Source organism: Anser cygnoides, chromosome 13 (genome assembly GCF_040182565.1).
Source record: "Anser cygnoides isolate HZ-2024a breed goose chromosome 13, Taihu_goose_T2T_genome, whole genome shotgun sequence".
Classification (NCBI taxonomy): domain Eukaryota; kingdom Metazoa; phylum Chordata; class Aves; order Anseriformes; family Anatidae; genus Anser; species Anser cygnoides.
This window is the reverse complement of record NC_089885.1, coordinates 14,753,510-14,769,802: the sequence shown is the minus strand read 5'-3', so window position 1 is coordinate 14,769,802 and position 16,293 is coordinate 14,753,510.

Genomic DNA, 16,293 nt, shown 5'->3' with positions numbered 1-16,293 from the left:
CGCCCCCCCCCCCCCCAAAAAATCTCATCTGAAAGTATTGCTATCAGTAAAATTATTAGGACTGATTGTTAGCTGTCCTGTTCCTGCTATAGGACTGGTCTAAAGGGCAGGAGTAGAACCCAGAATCAGGGCTTTACAACTGCCCAGCTGGTACCTATCTACCACTACCTATATCATGGAAAATCTGTATTATTTTTTTTTTAGTTATTATATTTTAAGCTCACGCTTTATGATTTCAGAATTAGGATTGAATCCTATTAGGGAGACAAAAGGCTCCTTGTAGTTCATACACATCGAATAGTGTGAGAGATAGAGAGACTATTATATTTGGCACAATATTTAGAGAAATTAATCCTCAAGCGCTAAAGATTTGAGGGATTAACACACTGAGTGACAGCTGAGCTCATCCAGCCTATATCCCTGGATTGTGCAGCAAAACCATTTGCCTTCAACTTGAACATGTTCCTCACTTCTGCCTGAGTCAGCACGATTCCTGCCTTTATTGCACTCAGGTCTCCAGGGGAGATCAACAAACTCATAAATCCTCATTTCACGACAGTTTGAAAAATTGTCATGTTACGTTCATTTCTAAGATTTCATATGTCCTTTCTTCCCCTCTGTATAAAAGACCTACACCATATATGAAGTGTATTACAACATTCAAAATTTGATTTAGTCATTGAAACTCTCCATTTTCAATAAAAAAATGATGTATAGGAGTCACCAGACAAGCATGTCCACAAAGTATCATCCAGCCACTCCCAAGAATTGCCTGAAGAAGCCCTAACTAGCACAAGACCCCAACTACTCTGTCATTCTTCCCTTGCACTAATTACACAGGGAAGAAATGTGACTATTCCCCTGGACTGAAGCGGGGTAGTGAGGAGAGAGGGCACCTGCAGCCATCTCCAGTCACTGCAGATGGGCTAGGAAATAGGAAGAAGCAGCTCCAGTATTGGACAGATGCACTGCCAAGACTGAGACATCACTAGCAGAGCAGACAAGACCTGGTAAGGAAAGAGAAGAGATTTTGTGGTTGCCATGGCAGTGGCAGCATGGGGCCATGGCAAAAAACAGGGAATATTCACTGCAAGCTTATTCTTGTAAGCTTTGTAAAATCTGTGAAAATAGCTAAAATAAATTTACAGTGAATATTTCCAATGTCTCAATACTTTGGAATCAAAGAAACACCCAAGTACCAGCAGATTAGACAAGGTGCAATTTTGCTCTGAGCTGTGCAACTTTGTAGAAACTGGTAAGGTTACAAGGTTGCATCCAAAAGGATCTCTTAAATGACTCTTAAAATCTATTAAATGACTTAAAATCTCTTAAATACTACAAGAGGAGGAGAGACCCTCCAAGAACCACTGTCACCCAGGTCGCTGGCAGAAATCACCTGGTTTTGTGCAAAATGGAGCTATTTACTGCCCTCCACGCAACTTCTTGCAGCAAGGGTGACCATGGCAGGATATTTTTGCCATCTGTCTTTCCAATTATCAGCTTCTTTTCCACAACCATTTTTGGAAAGTAACATCCACTTGCAGCTCCTGGCTTACAGAAAAGTGTTCGTGCAAAATGTCCTGCAGCATCACGTGCAAATGGAGTATGATGGAGGAGCTTTGCAAGCTGGCGCACACCTGCATTACAGAAGCGTTTTAGGAACAAACAATAAGGGGTTGCTTTAAGAGCAGCTGGAACACAATGACCTGTATATGCAGACAACTACACTTTTTAGATGCCATTGCAAAGGGTCATCTGTGGGTAAGATGAAGATCCAGTCTACCTAGAAAAAACTACAGGACTGGAGATTTTGTGAGCAGAAAAAGTACCTGAGATGACTCTCACTACTAGTAAGCTACTCCGAGCCACTTTCTTATACAGCATCCGTAGGACTCACAGTTCTTAACCATGAATCAAATTAGAATCATTATGAATATGCTATAAATTTCCATGTCTTCAGTGTAAGGATGCACCTGAGAACTGTACTCTCACCAGGCAAAATGAACAGCTACAGCACAGTGGGGAGGTGGGGAGGAGAGCATCCAGCCTTGGTCGCTTTTGCTTAATGATCTTCACATCTTTGGGGTGTCTCTGCATTAACAATCTACTATAGTGTGATGTGTGGGATTAAATGGAGAACATGAATGTGCCTTCAGTCTTTGGCAATACATAAGATCTTCTCTCCATTCCTTAAATTTGTCCTTTAGCCTTAATTAAAATCCTTTTAGCTCACAAGCCTGTTGTTCAAAAGCTAAGATTCCCTCTCTGGATTTCCCCCTGCTTTAGTTCACATCACATCTAAAGACAGAGCGATCCTTTCATGAACAGAACCATTTCTTTTGCTCATATTGCCAGTGTGGTTAAGGCCTTATCAAATCTCTTCCCTACTGTAATATTTCTTTTCAAGGTAGCTTACTAACCCTTACCTGTTTTTCATTTTGACCTGCAAATAGCAAAATACCATCAACTGGAAAAGATAATTACTCACTTGTGAAAGTAAGTGTTATTTTTTTTTTTATTCTATGGTATGGGCAATACAAATGTCACTCCAAGTCAGGTTGTATTAAGTAGTTTCATGTCACATGACACAGTGTGAATTGACACATGCTGTGCTGTTGTATGAGATCTAGGGTTGCTTGTTTGAAGAGATTTTTTCCTTTTCTATTTAGGAGAAGATATTAAGTACTATAGATATTACATGATCCATCCATTAGCTAAAAAATACGTCCAGATAAAGGTATAATTTCTGATATACAGACCAAAAGAAAACCTGAAAATGATGGCTTACTTCTAACATATCTACAGATAGCCAGCTTATTCCTTACACTTTATTAAAGAGAATAATAATAAAGGGAATAAACTACATCTTCAAGTAAATATAACAAATATAGAAAATTAAAATTGAAAAATCTATACTGATTCCAAAAGTCAACCAAGATAAGGGACACAGTAACTTTTGCTGCATATTTGTAATTTGTAGCATGCTCCAAAAAGCCTCTCATGAATTTCTGCATTGTTTCATTTCTCAGTAATTTATGGAAAAGTCAAAGAAAATGATACAAACGATAGTGATACAAATGATAGTTCTGTGCTAATCCCCACACTAGAACAGTGTTACCATATATTCAGCACTATCAGCCTCATCCTTTTTTAAATTTTGGAAAAGGTTTGGATGGGAGGTCTTATATGACTAAATGATTATTTAAATCTCATCTAAAAGCATTTTAAAGAAATGACTGAAATCAAAATACCTCTACTGATGTTACAACTTGACTCAATCCCCTTGTCATTCAAGTCACATCTACCATCTCAGATAAAATTCTAATCAAAGCTTATTAAATCCATGCATACAAACCTTGACAGATTGTTTTTTCTGTTTGTTTTATATTTTCCAGAACTTGGTGCTTTGCTTTCTATGAGTCTGGAAAGCCTCAGCGTAGCTGTCTTGCAGAGGAACAGGAAGGCTTTTGCTTACAACCAAAGAGGAACAAAGTGTTTGTCCAGGTTAAAGGCTGATTACATTGGTGTATAAGTCAGTATCCTCTCCCCATTTTCAGAACTAAATGACAGCTTTGATTGCTCACCCATGAACAGACCGGTTGTCCTCAGCAGCATGTGTTTCAGATGCAGTGAGTCTTCTTCTCAAAGTGGTCGTCTCCTTTACCTCCATCATGCTCTCCGCCATGCCAGCAAGCCATATTTCTCCATCCTTACTGACCTGCAAGCACACAGTCTCAGTTACGGATTTATTATTACCGTTAATTCCATCCTCAGGCCCTGTCTTACATTCCACCTCAGACCTTCCCTTTGCTCTCCCTAATATTTGGAAGCAATGACTGCCTTCATCCACGTTTCCTGTTCATTTCAACAAAGAGAAAATAAAAAGCTCAAGGTAAAATCTAGCTGAAAGCTCTCTCTTTCAGCCTGTATTGCATCAAAGTCATGGATTTTAATACCAAATTCGACAACACATTCATTTGAAACCAAGTCCAAGCTCACTATCAATATTCAGTGACTCCCCAGTGAACCAGTGCTTACAATTTGTAATGAACCCCCAAAGCAAAGGAGTTTCACAAAGCTCTATGATTTGATCATGAAAGTTTTGCTGCACTCTGAGGTTTGAAACCCTTCAGCTGAAGATGAAATTTAAAAATATATATATTCAACCAGCTCTACTTGAAGGGTCTGTATTCCAGGTAGCAAGGACAGAACATCATCAAGAGCCTCCAAAAGGCCTTGATCCAAAGGAGGACAGAACTCCCCTGGCACAGAACTGAGGCAAACAGCTGCAGGTTGTCCTCATCTCCCATTCTGGCACTGGGGCCCTGGCAGGAAGGAGGCGTGTCAGAGACACAGAGCAGAAACCACGGGCTCTGAAGCCAGAGCTCCGTGGGGTGCACGGACACTCAGCCCTGACTGAGTCACAGTCCCACCAGAATCAGTAGCAACATGCACATGATCTCACTGACATCTACAGGTCCTAGGGCTACCTGTGCATCCTCATCCTATCAACAGCCCTATCAAAACTTCCATGAAACTCAACTAGAGTTTTAGGCCCCTTATAAAATAAAAAGCAGCACTGTTCAAACCCTCTCCACTGTGTCCCACTTGTTGGATGGTCACAGAGTTGGGCCTCAGCTCGGTATGATGCAGCAGACCAAGCTAACAACCTTGTGTCAAACCTGCAGCTGCCAAAGCACAGCCTTGGAAAAGCTGGCTTCACAAAAAAAAACACTTATTGAGAGTCATTTTGCATGATTCCCTGTGCAGTTCATGTGCTTGTATGTGCAAAGCAATGCAACCCCCTACGTTTTGTCAGCAACACCAGAATCACGTATGCTTAACAATGACTGTGGTTGGGGTGTTGCATTTGCAAGCAAAACACACTCTTACTTTCTCAATATTGGCTCCTTTATCGCAGGCTCTTATAGCTGACAACACAGCAGAGAACTTCATAAAGAAAGTCTCATGATAGCTGTTATTTATTATGCAAATACTGCCTGCCATGGCAACATTGCATCCAGTAGTTTGCTTTATTTGCTCTGGTACATGCATATTCAAATTAAGGCTGCGTACATTGTGCCTACACTTTACAAAGATTTTGTTTTCCTTGACACTTACAGGAGAACAAACTGCAATTAATACAGCCTGTTTAAGCAGACAGCATCCAATTAGTTATCATCCATTTTCAGATTGGGACTCTAGACAAAAAAACATGGAGCTGGCTTCTTATTCAAAAGGAAAATACATCCAAACTACAGGTTTTCAAAGACACATTTAACTCACAATGGCCAGGATACTCACTTGGCCTTTAATGTGAAATGGAGTGTTAATTTTTCTCTGTCACCTCTTAATTGCTTCCTTATTATACTGTTCAAGCAGTTAATTGCTAGACTGAGTGAAAGAGTGTTTTCAAGGGAAAGGAAATGCCACAGCATGAAAGAAAAAAAAATAGAAGCAGTGCACTAGTGTAATTGGGCCTGATATAACGTTAGTTGTGGTATTGCCTTTAATGGTAACTACAAAAATTAATAGGAAAAGCCAAACTGTTTTCTATTGCAAAACAAGCTAGGAGACTTGTCAGGAGTTTTTTGCGTGCAGCTGCCATGCACGTAGTGGGATCGCACTTTCAGCAAGTCTATCTATTTTGTGTGTTTGTACACAGAGCATTTCTTTCTGCTTCATCTCTTGCAATCAGGTACCTTACTTATTTGTACTGCATGAGCTGTTTCTCAGATTCATGTTTCTTGTCCTGCTCATGGTTACATAGATGACAAGAGCATCCCAGGGACTCAAAGGACTGGAAAGTGCTGTACAGACGCAGCTTCCAGCTCTCCAGGCTGTTGTCTGTGACCACTCTGCTGAGTACTCCAGAGCCTCCTCAGCAGTCCTGTGCAGCAGATTTGAAGAAACAACTATCAAACATTTTTCTGCCATCACTTCACTGGCTTTAAATGAAAGTAATTGGAATGACTGGCCTCTCTGAAGGCCCTGAGTGTACCTGACAGCAGTTGGATTCCCCTTTCCTGCCTTAGCCCAGCAACACTGATACTCCTCCTCAGAAATAAAGACCAGTTCTCTTACAAAAGCGTTGTGAGTCAACAGGGAAAGGCTTGACTGATGTCATGGAGGGAAAATGGATACTCCAGATGCAAAGAGAAGAATTACAGGCATTTATTTAAACAACAACATGTGATTGCAGGCTCTAACAAGGATCTTTGCATGACAGCGCTACAATCCATGATTAGTATTATTTCCTCCATCCTCTAATTTTTATTAGAGAATAGTAATTATTAATGGAGGAAGGAAGCATAAAAAAGCAGACACCAATGATACTGTTGCATGGCGGATTTAAATATGCACATTAAATCATAAGAAAAGTGAGTTAAATACGAATTTTGAATTAATTTCCTAAATGTAGCTTCCCAGTGGACAATAGAAAGTAGATGATCCAGTTACTAACTTGTGCTTATTAGCATTCAAACATGCTGATTAACTCATTAGTAAAACTACATTTGAAGTCCTCCCTTTTGTTTCCTTCTCTAAACTGCTGGTCTTCCGTTCATTTGTTTATTTTTCAGGAGGAAGAAAACATATTTATTTAGGACTGAGAAGAATAAGTCAACCCCAGCTGAACAATAGCAAGCTTTATACAACATTAAAAATATCCCCTTTCATTTTTACAGGAGTTTTTTAAGTACTATCATCTGCTGAACTGGGTGGGTGAAAATAAGCATGTGCTCAATAGGGTTGTAATTTCATCAGAAGAAAATTATGGGCAGCAAATATCAAAACAAATCTGAGCTTTCCACCAGACAGATCTCAGAATTGCACAGAGAACTCCAGAACAGCTTTCCCAGTGTTGATCCGTGAGGCCAGCTGGTAAAGCTCTACCTATGTCCTGCTGAGGGACCAGGCTGCTTACAATTCTTGTGGCACATTGCTGCTGTCCATTTGCACACATTGCAGGCATTAGTCACCCAAATTCTCAGCCACAAAATATCCCACTGAATGTATGGAATGTGTGATTCACAGCCTCAGAGCTGAGAGATAAGCTTTTGGCACAAAGTAAGTAGAAGGAATAAGCTGCATATGTCTTCACCACCTGCAACTACTATATCCAGTAAAAAGATAAACATGGTGCATATTTAAAAAGCTGAAGAATCTACCTGTTTGCCTTGCTTAATAAGAATGTTTTCATCTCATGCAAATAAACAGCTGCAGAAGGAACTTATCACCGCATTAAACCTTCTGGGACTCTGACGCTTTGTCAGAGAGAGAATCACAGAATGGTTGAGGTTGGAAGGGACCTCTGGATATCATCTAGTCTGACCGTCCTGCCAAGCAGGATCACCTTGAGCACATTGCACAGGATGGCATCCTCTGTCTTGTGGGAGAATTTGTAGCAGAAACGTTGGTCTGCTCCACATAACCAGCAATGGAGAAAGGACCTGTTCTGTCCTGGTGAGCCAGAGGCCCTTTTGTGATAGGAATGGCTTACCAGCTGTCACAAAGGAGAATCATTTTGTAGCAATCACAGCACCAGCTCCCATTCCTGACCATGCAGAGTCAAGATATTCTCGTATGAGACTTCAAGGAAAAGTTTCAAAATGCTGTAGGCCCTTTTAGTGATTATTTCAGTGCTTATTCAGTACTTCATTGGACTAACCCCCTGAGAATTTGCACAATAATAGCTTTGCAGTACCCTGAGATTTTCACTTCTTTTCATACAGTAAATGCTATGTCTTGGTCATATCCCAGCATCTTCAATGTCTACATATTTATATGGCCTTCACTTTGACCTGAGTTCCAATTTTATGTCTCACAAGCATTAATTTATTTTCTTGTGTCCCACAATTCTTGTGGAATATTTAATAGATAAGATGCTAAGGCATAGGATAAACTAAATATTCTACCACAGATAACACAGACCATTTTTGTTCTGTGGCCTAGCCTATAATCTAATGTCATCCTGTTTAAACACAGGAAGAATTTGTTAAGAAGAGTTGAATCAAAACAAGAAATCTCTCTCTTCCATTGGTGTAATTAACAAGCTTTATGATTCAGTTTAAACATGCCTAAACATCTCATTTTGCATAGCAGAATTCCTGAAACCTTTAGCTGAAAATGTTTGATCTCCAAATAATACCTAAGTGTATGTATACGTTACCCCTTATGCAGTATCTTGCTGTTATAGTATAGCAACAACCTCTTTATACATTTGTGCAATTTAACAGGACATAAATATGTTCTCTGAATAGGAAGCAATTAAATTGAACAATTTTATGTCTTATTTTCATAGAAATCCATTTTACTAAACAGTTTGTTTCCATTCTTATACATTAAGTTCTTTACCTAAATTTCTCTCCCTTTTCTCTTTAACTTCCAATTTGCCTTTGTCTAAGGATACTGACAATGTCCTATATAGCCTTGAAATCAATTTAGTGAGACAGTCTCTTTGTACAACAATGTTTCAATCTGTGACATTTGCATTTCTTTACCTTTTTTTTTAATTCACAAAGAATAGCATGTCTTATCCAAAGGAAATGGGAAAACTGAGCTCCAGGAATATTAAAATCTTTTACAAATTGGTCAAACGATTTAAAAGGTCCACCCTTAAACAAATCTTTAATACAAATGAACTCTTTTTGTTGCTAGGTTCTAAAGGCTCCATTTTTAACACAAGTGGAAGGCCCTTATTATAACACAATGGAGTTAAGGGAGACAATTTCTCATTCCAACCCATGAATTTATGCACTTTCCCCATATTTTACAGACTAGGAAATAGTTGTTAACATCGTCTTTCCCTGTCACACCATTTTTATGTATATTTTTATGTCTGTGTTCTCTCTCAAGTTCAAGTTCTGTATATATATATATCCTTCTTCAAAATTGTAAAGGAAATTACCCTTGTCAGGTTCTTATCACTCAAAGTTGTGATGTGCTAATCCCATTCTCCTGTCGCAATTCTTGCAGACCTGCTCCTTTTTATTGCAATACACCTTCCATTTAACTTCCCTTTACCTTCTAATGCACCGTGATCTTTATCAGTTAAAGAAGTCTACATTTCCCTTTACCTCAGCTGTGTAAAGGAAAGAATAAAATGACAGTCATTCACATAGGAAAAAATAGAACTATAATTTAAACAGAAGTTTGCCTCACAAGATTTAGAGCATAACAGACTCAGATTCCGTATGGTAGCAGCATTCACTTAAACCTTCTGATCTCCTCAAAATAGAGCCAGACTGTTTTGAAACTGCCAATATAACCAGGACTGTAAGGTTTTCTGTATCATACTGAGAAGGAGAAGTCTCTACCAGTCAGAGAGCTGCGGGACAGCAGAATTATTTAGGATGAGTTAATCTCACCTAATATTAGCCTGCTTAAACACAGATGTCTGAGCTGAGCTTTCTACATAGTTAATGGAGACATACAGCAGGTCTCCCACCTAAAGCATAGGGGATGAATTTCTCTCTGGAAGTACTGAGCCAGTGGTTGAAGGACCCTGGATGACAGGCTTAGACAAAGTGCCAGACTCTGAGCTGGCTAAGTGAAGTGCAAGAAACCTTTGCCCCATGGGTTTGCTTCCGTCAACAGTTCCATCACTTCTTCCATGTGACCACCTGCTTGGCATACATACCATCAGGCTATTTCTCAATGAATAAGGTACCTCCTGAGAGCAAAGGAACGGCCATAAACTCTGCACAGTTAGTAACTCTATATTCACATATGGATCTCTCAGTTCAGGCTTGTGTAACATTCCTGCTCTGGCTGTCTTCCGGACTTAAAGTTGCCAAGGTATCATACCTCAGTAAAGATGGTGTGAACTGCAGCTTTCTGGCTCTGAAAGCAGGAAACCATCAGCATTTCTATGACAGATGGGAACTGAAAACACTAACAAGGCAACAGTAGAAACAGGGCTGTCAAAGCACTGACAGGGAAAGCAGTGCCTGAAGAAACTATCCTTTGACACCTTCCTGCCACAACTTCTTCCCCTTCCTACAAATTGAACAACATCTCAGCAGAGGGCCAGATTTCAAGAGATGCTAATCAGCCAACACTGAAGTCAAAAGGCATTGAGGGTGCTCAGCACAACCGGTTACAAGAGGTCCAGGTCCCAGAGAAAACACTGCTCAACTTCCACAGGAAACACTGCCAAATAAATACAGGAGGTGAAAATATCATGACACCAATTTAAAAATCATACAATCCTACATGCAGCTTGTTTTCCCTTTGTACTAGTTTTCAAATTTTTGAGTGCTTCTGAGTTGGAACTGTTCTCCAAGTGGGTGATTACAAGCCTTTTTTCTTTAAAGAGAACTAAGACTTTGCAGAATAACTTGACTCCAGGAGCCGAGGAGTATGGAAATTACATGAGGGTGCAGTAGTACTCCCACATTCACATTGTCACTGGAAGGTCTTCAGACTTTTTCCTGGAACTTAGAATAGGTTGAAATGCTTCCTGTTCTGTGATCCACATCTCTCCCTCAGTGATAATTAATTACAGACCCTGAGCTACATATACAGCACGCCTATATTCAAAATCTTCATAAACAAAAAATTTAAGAATGTATTTTCTTAGATATACCTAATGGTGCCAGATAAAACCCAGGTCTAAATCTAGAATACACAGCCATTTCTCTTATGAGAAATATGGCTTCTCATCCTTTTTCCAAAAAAAAGAAAAGGGGGAGGGTGGGAGGGGATTTCCATCCCTTTTTGCTCTAAAAATCTATAGGAAGCAGCTACAAATTGGCTGCTGATGCCTACACCATTCTCTATTGCAGACTTTTAGACACATATTTCTCTGGCAATATACTCCTGATTAGAGAGTTCATGCATGCTGTCAATCAGCAGCAGCAAAACCAACCCAAAATCAGGTTCTAACCCCTGTGGTACTAATACACTTCTGAATCAACTCCAAGGATTAATGCACTCCAGATTGAAACAGGAGCCATGGAGAGCAGTGCTGGTGCAGTCTTAACACTGGCTGATGCAAGGATTTTTTGAAGTTGCTTCAGTTTGACTGTGGACACAGCAGCATCAGTATCAACAATAAGCACGTACATGGGGAATCTGAGCTTCAGAATAGAAATGCTAAAAATGCTACTCACAGGAATCATCTGAATTAACCACCTATGCAGAAAACTAATAGGAATGTAAAACTATGTTAATGCCAAAAAATAACCTGATACCATGTCACATATTCACAGAAACACAGAATGGCTGAGGATGGAGTGATCTATACACATTCTCCACTCCAACCCCTTTGCTCAACTCAAGGTAATCTGTAGCAGGTCACCCAGGTCTATGTCCAGTCACGTTCTGAATATCTCCAAGGACAGAGACACCTTGGGCAACCTTGATTACCTCTAGAAAAATATTTTTATTATTATTATTATTGTTTTTTAAATAATTTTAACTGGCTCAAAGGTTGAACGCAAAAGTTGCTACATAGTGGGGACACAAAAAACATTCCTCTCCATCTTCCCGCTACATGATAGATCAAAGTCATCTTTGAGATGTTTATCCAACCTGTTCTCAAAGATTTCCATTACAAAAACACCATAATCTGCCTTCTCTGTTTCAGTACTTCACTTTCCTTCCACTCATTCACCTGCATTGCCTTCTGACTTCCAGTAGCATGTTAGATTTTACTTCCTCGCTTTAAGTATTTACTGTAACTAAACAAACATGTGGGACCGAATTCATTCCACTGCTGTTCTGTTAAAAATAGTGGATTTACTTTAGGATTTAATTTGCCCTTCTTATGTGAGAAATAGGGGATTCAGAAAGAGATAAAAGAAGAATGGAAAGAAAAACTGACCTTGGTGGTCATGTTTTCTTTAATCCACTAGGGCCACTCGATGAATGCATACAGCCAGACCAACAATAGTGCTTGCATTTAAACTCGGGTGGGTGTAAATATAGGTAAGGGCACTAATCAGCCAGGTGGCTACGTTACCCTGAAAACAAGCAATTAAGTACAAGGGCAATTTTCTCCCAGAGGTTAGTTATTTCATAGCCAATTACCCAGGCAGCTTCACCCCACTTTGAACTGTGTGTGGAGTAAGAGCCATGTCTGCATCTGGACCTTCAATAGATTCCCTGTAGCTTTAGCCATCAGCCCTATTCATCTTTTTCTAAAGTAGTTACAGCATCCACCTGCCTTTCAGTATTTAACTCCTTCATTTGTAAAGAAGCAAGCAGAACATTTGAACAAAAAGATATTTTTATCTTTATAATAGGCAAGGCAATTTTAGCACTATACGTCTATGAAACTCAGCATTCAGCCTTGTGTAGTATCTTCACAAAATCAGTGAATGCACTTTATTAAACATATACACTCTGCAAAGCAGGCCTTTCGAGTGAGAAATCTGTATTGTTTCGTGTTCAGAATATGGCAAGTCCAAGGGACATTGAATGCACAAGAGGAGAATACATTCAGCTAAAACAAGCTAACTCTATCTATTTATGGAATGCATTAATAATACAATTACATCTTAAATATTAATTGAATATGCTGAATATCTCTGAGACGATACATATCAGAGACTGTGTACGTCTGTGTGCATATAAGCAGTATTTATGTTTTATTCCCGCAAGACACACTTTACATTATGTTATAAACATGTACATCTGCATCTCCATGCATCCAACCCACACACACGCAGATGTAGGCTCAAGGTAGGTGAGGCCATTGCAAGACCAAAGGTGATGTGGACTCCACAGGCAGGAACCACCATGCTGTCCCACCTCTACCCTGCTGTGCACTTTCCTTTGCATTGAACTGTAATTGTATCATCAGATACTCTTCATTTCTCTCCCAAAATTTCATCCTGAAGGCCACAACTCAGCAAAGTATAACTCAGCATATCTAGTACTGGAGATACTAATGTATCTTCAATAGTAATCCCTTGAAGATGTGTGTGTAACTGCACCAGGTTCTGCCTATGCATCACCACCGCACAAGTCCGCTGTTGGAGCAGCACCCTCTGCCAGGTCCCATGCCTCTCTCCCACCAGTGACACAAAGAGCCTGGAGGGCACCCTGAGAGTTCAGCTCCCAAGGACTGCAATGCCCTGGGACCCACTGGGGACCCTGAGTCCATGGTGTAACACAGAGCTGCCCAAAAGCATCTCCCAGCACTATCCAGGTCGCTCCAGAGGAGAATTAGGCAACAGTTTAATGTCCTGATAATTTCCAAAGCACTTCTGAACTCCTGGGTGTTATTCTGAAAATCTTCCCCTAAATTGCAATGTAGACAGAGTAAAAAGTGTAGAGTTAGAAAAACATGAAAGTCCATAACTGATACTATGAATTTCTCTGAGTTTTCCTTTGCAACCTTTCTGAGAGATTTTAATAATGACAGGTATCTCAGCTCCTTTTAAGAAAAAATCTACAGTGTGCAACAACATCCTAGACAAGCCACACATTCTCCTTCCATAACGATAAAAGATACTGGGGAAAAGACGGGATCCATTGTACTTCCCAGTTTCTAGGTTGCCAAGTTCTCGCTAAAAGAACATAAAAGCAGAACATAAATAGAATTTTGAACAAAAAAAAAAAATCAGGAAAAAGAATTGAGCAAAGTTTCAGGGGTTGCTTTCCACTCTAGACAGCTAAATAAATAGAAATGAATACATTTAAGTGAAAAAGATTTTTCGGACTGTCACACTGTTTCTACTGTGCACAAGTGGGCGTGCACGGAGGCGATCACGCCCAGCTCTGCCAGAGTCGCAGTCCTGCCGGGGCGCCCAGCAAGGAGCCACTGCGTGCTGCCTCCGGCACCGCATCTCCACACCCCACGGGGCACGCCGGGCAGCGCTTGCCTGTGTTCAGCTCCCCAGGGCGTGTGCTTGCTCCAGCAAGGAACGTCCAAAACAGGGTCCAGAATTTCTTTACTTTCCCCACATGGGAGATTTCTAGCTCCAATAAACGGACAGTAAAAATTGTCTCCTGGGAAGCTCAAATCATCAGTGCTTTGCCCCATAGTCTGAGGCAGAGAAAGCATTTGGCATAAGTCAGCAAAGACAAAAAAAAAAAATATATACTTCCCAGCTCACAGATAAAATATACCTAAATATCTTGTAATTGCACCATTTCTGGTCAAGATCATCACAGAACAGCTTGGCTACAGTTTGGCTGCACTAACTCCTATCAGCCTGCCCTTACTATTATCTGTGCATCTCTCACTAACAAACACGTCATTTTAAGCATCATTTATTTACCAGGCAACCATGATATTATTTGATATGTAATGGAGTATTTCCATGAATTATATTTGCTAATAAATAATATAAAATAAGTTTTAAAATTTTATCCATAAGTAGAAAAAAAAAATCAAACCCATCCTGACAATTAGTTAGGAATCACTCTGATAATTAATTTCTGTCCACTACAGCTATTATTCATTTACAAAATAAATTACCATTATATTGTTCTGGCAGAGAATTGTAAAATACATGCAGGTTATATAGTTTATGTTTGAAAATTAGCTGTTTCTAGCATGTTGCAGAAATGAAAGTTCAAATTCACTTTTAAATTGTAACCCTCCCACTTTACAGATTGAAAAAATGTGTTATATCAAACATCCACATAAATTATAAAAACTCATTTAAAATGCCAAGTATAGATCCTACTGTGCTTAGGATGTCAGCATAACTAAAAATACGGAGTGATGAAGCATGGATACAATTTATAGCGGAAATCAAGCACGCTTTTCAACTTGCACGCACAAAAACTGTGGTAAATCAAACAGCTCCCTTCTTAAACTGAAGCTGAATTGCAACTGCATTAACTTCACACAAATTGTTCAGATTATAGTGATATCTGATTACGGTAGTCAGAAATCCTCAGCTGTAATGTTGCATTGGATTTTTTTCGTTTGTTTTTGATCACTTCAGATTATGAAATTTGACACTGCAGTTTTCAAAGCAAATGCACTGGTTGAATGCACTGAGTTAGCCATTTGCTTAAAATGGTGTTGGAGAGAAACCTCATCCTTTAGTTCAGTTGTGTCACCCCTCCTGGAGAACTGAATATTTCCAGTAAAAATCAGCAAGCAAATACTTTCAGGTTGAGCCTGCAACGAGCTGAGTCTGCACTCTGCCAGCTCCCTGGATCTGCATGGAGCCCCGTTTGATTAAAAGGGGCCCTGTGCAAATACGAGAATTTCTTTTTATAGATTTCATTGCAGGACCAAGCGTGGAGAATTTCCTGCTGATTAATAACTATTTCTCAGAGAGCTACTTTTTTAAAAAAGGGAAACAAATACTTTAAAAAAAAAAAAAAAGCATTAATTATATTAAAAACTTGTAGCTCTTGAGGAATTAAAAAAAAAAAAAAAAAAGAGGAGTGGGGGAATAAAACATAATGCTCTGAATCAAACCAAAAGTAGGCATGATATGATTTTCATACATGAAAAGAAAATTCTTGGACTTCCCTCAACAAAAGGCAAAAACTCTGCTATGTGGTTATCTTGCAAATTGCTTCAACTGCAACATCCTCAAAAAATGAGGTGAGTTACGGGAGAAATCATCAGTAAATAATATGGTTCCTAGGCACCTAATTCTTACTTTTTATTTACACAACTCCGCACTGCAACTATGAGAAACCTCAGCCCAGTTATTATTAAAACTTTGCAGTCGTTCCCTTTTGGGCAGCCACCTTCCAGAGACGGAAGGGGGACAAAACATTTGTTATTGAAGATTTTCTCCTGTTAAAACATTTTGCACTGTGGTGAGACCCGTCGGCCATTTCCAAGCAGTGCCAAGTATGAGGCCAGGCAAGCGGCTGCGAAGAAAAACGCGTCCCTCTCCCTGTGGGAGCTGCGGGGCTCTGCCCACGAGATGGCAGGCTGTGATGCTTTTTGCGTTTTCCAGCCAGTGCTCAACTGGAAATAGTTTCCCCTCTCAAATGACAGCAGCCCCAGGTAGCGGGGGTGACATTTGCTTTACATTATGATACACACTAATTAATCATTAGCGATCCCAGAAGTATGTTGACTAAAAATGCTTTGCTATGGCTCGTCACAGTAGGGGCTTTCAATATTGATACTATTGCATACACATATGTTCCACGGCTGGATGCTATATACCGATGGATTTTATTTTTTTTTTTAGGCTACAGAATATCTTTTAAGTGCTTCTAATTATCGTTTGATCAAAATCCTTATAGTAAGTAATGAACTTAATATCTTGTTCTCTATGTGATAAACTCAAGGTTAGGTCACAAAATGATTGCTCGACTGGGCACAGAAATAGGTCTTTTATAGGCTAAAGCTGCTGCAAA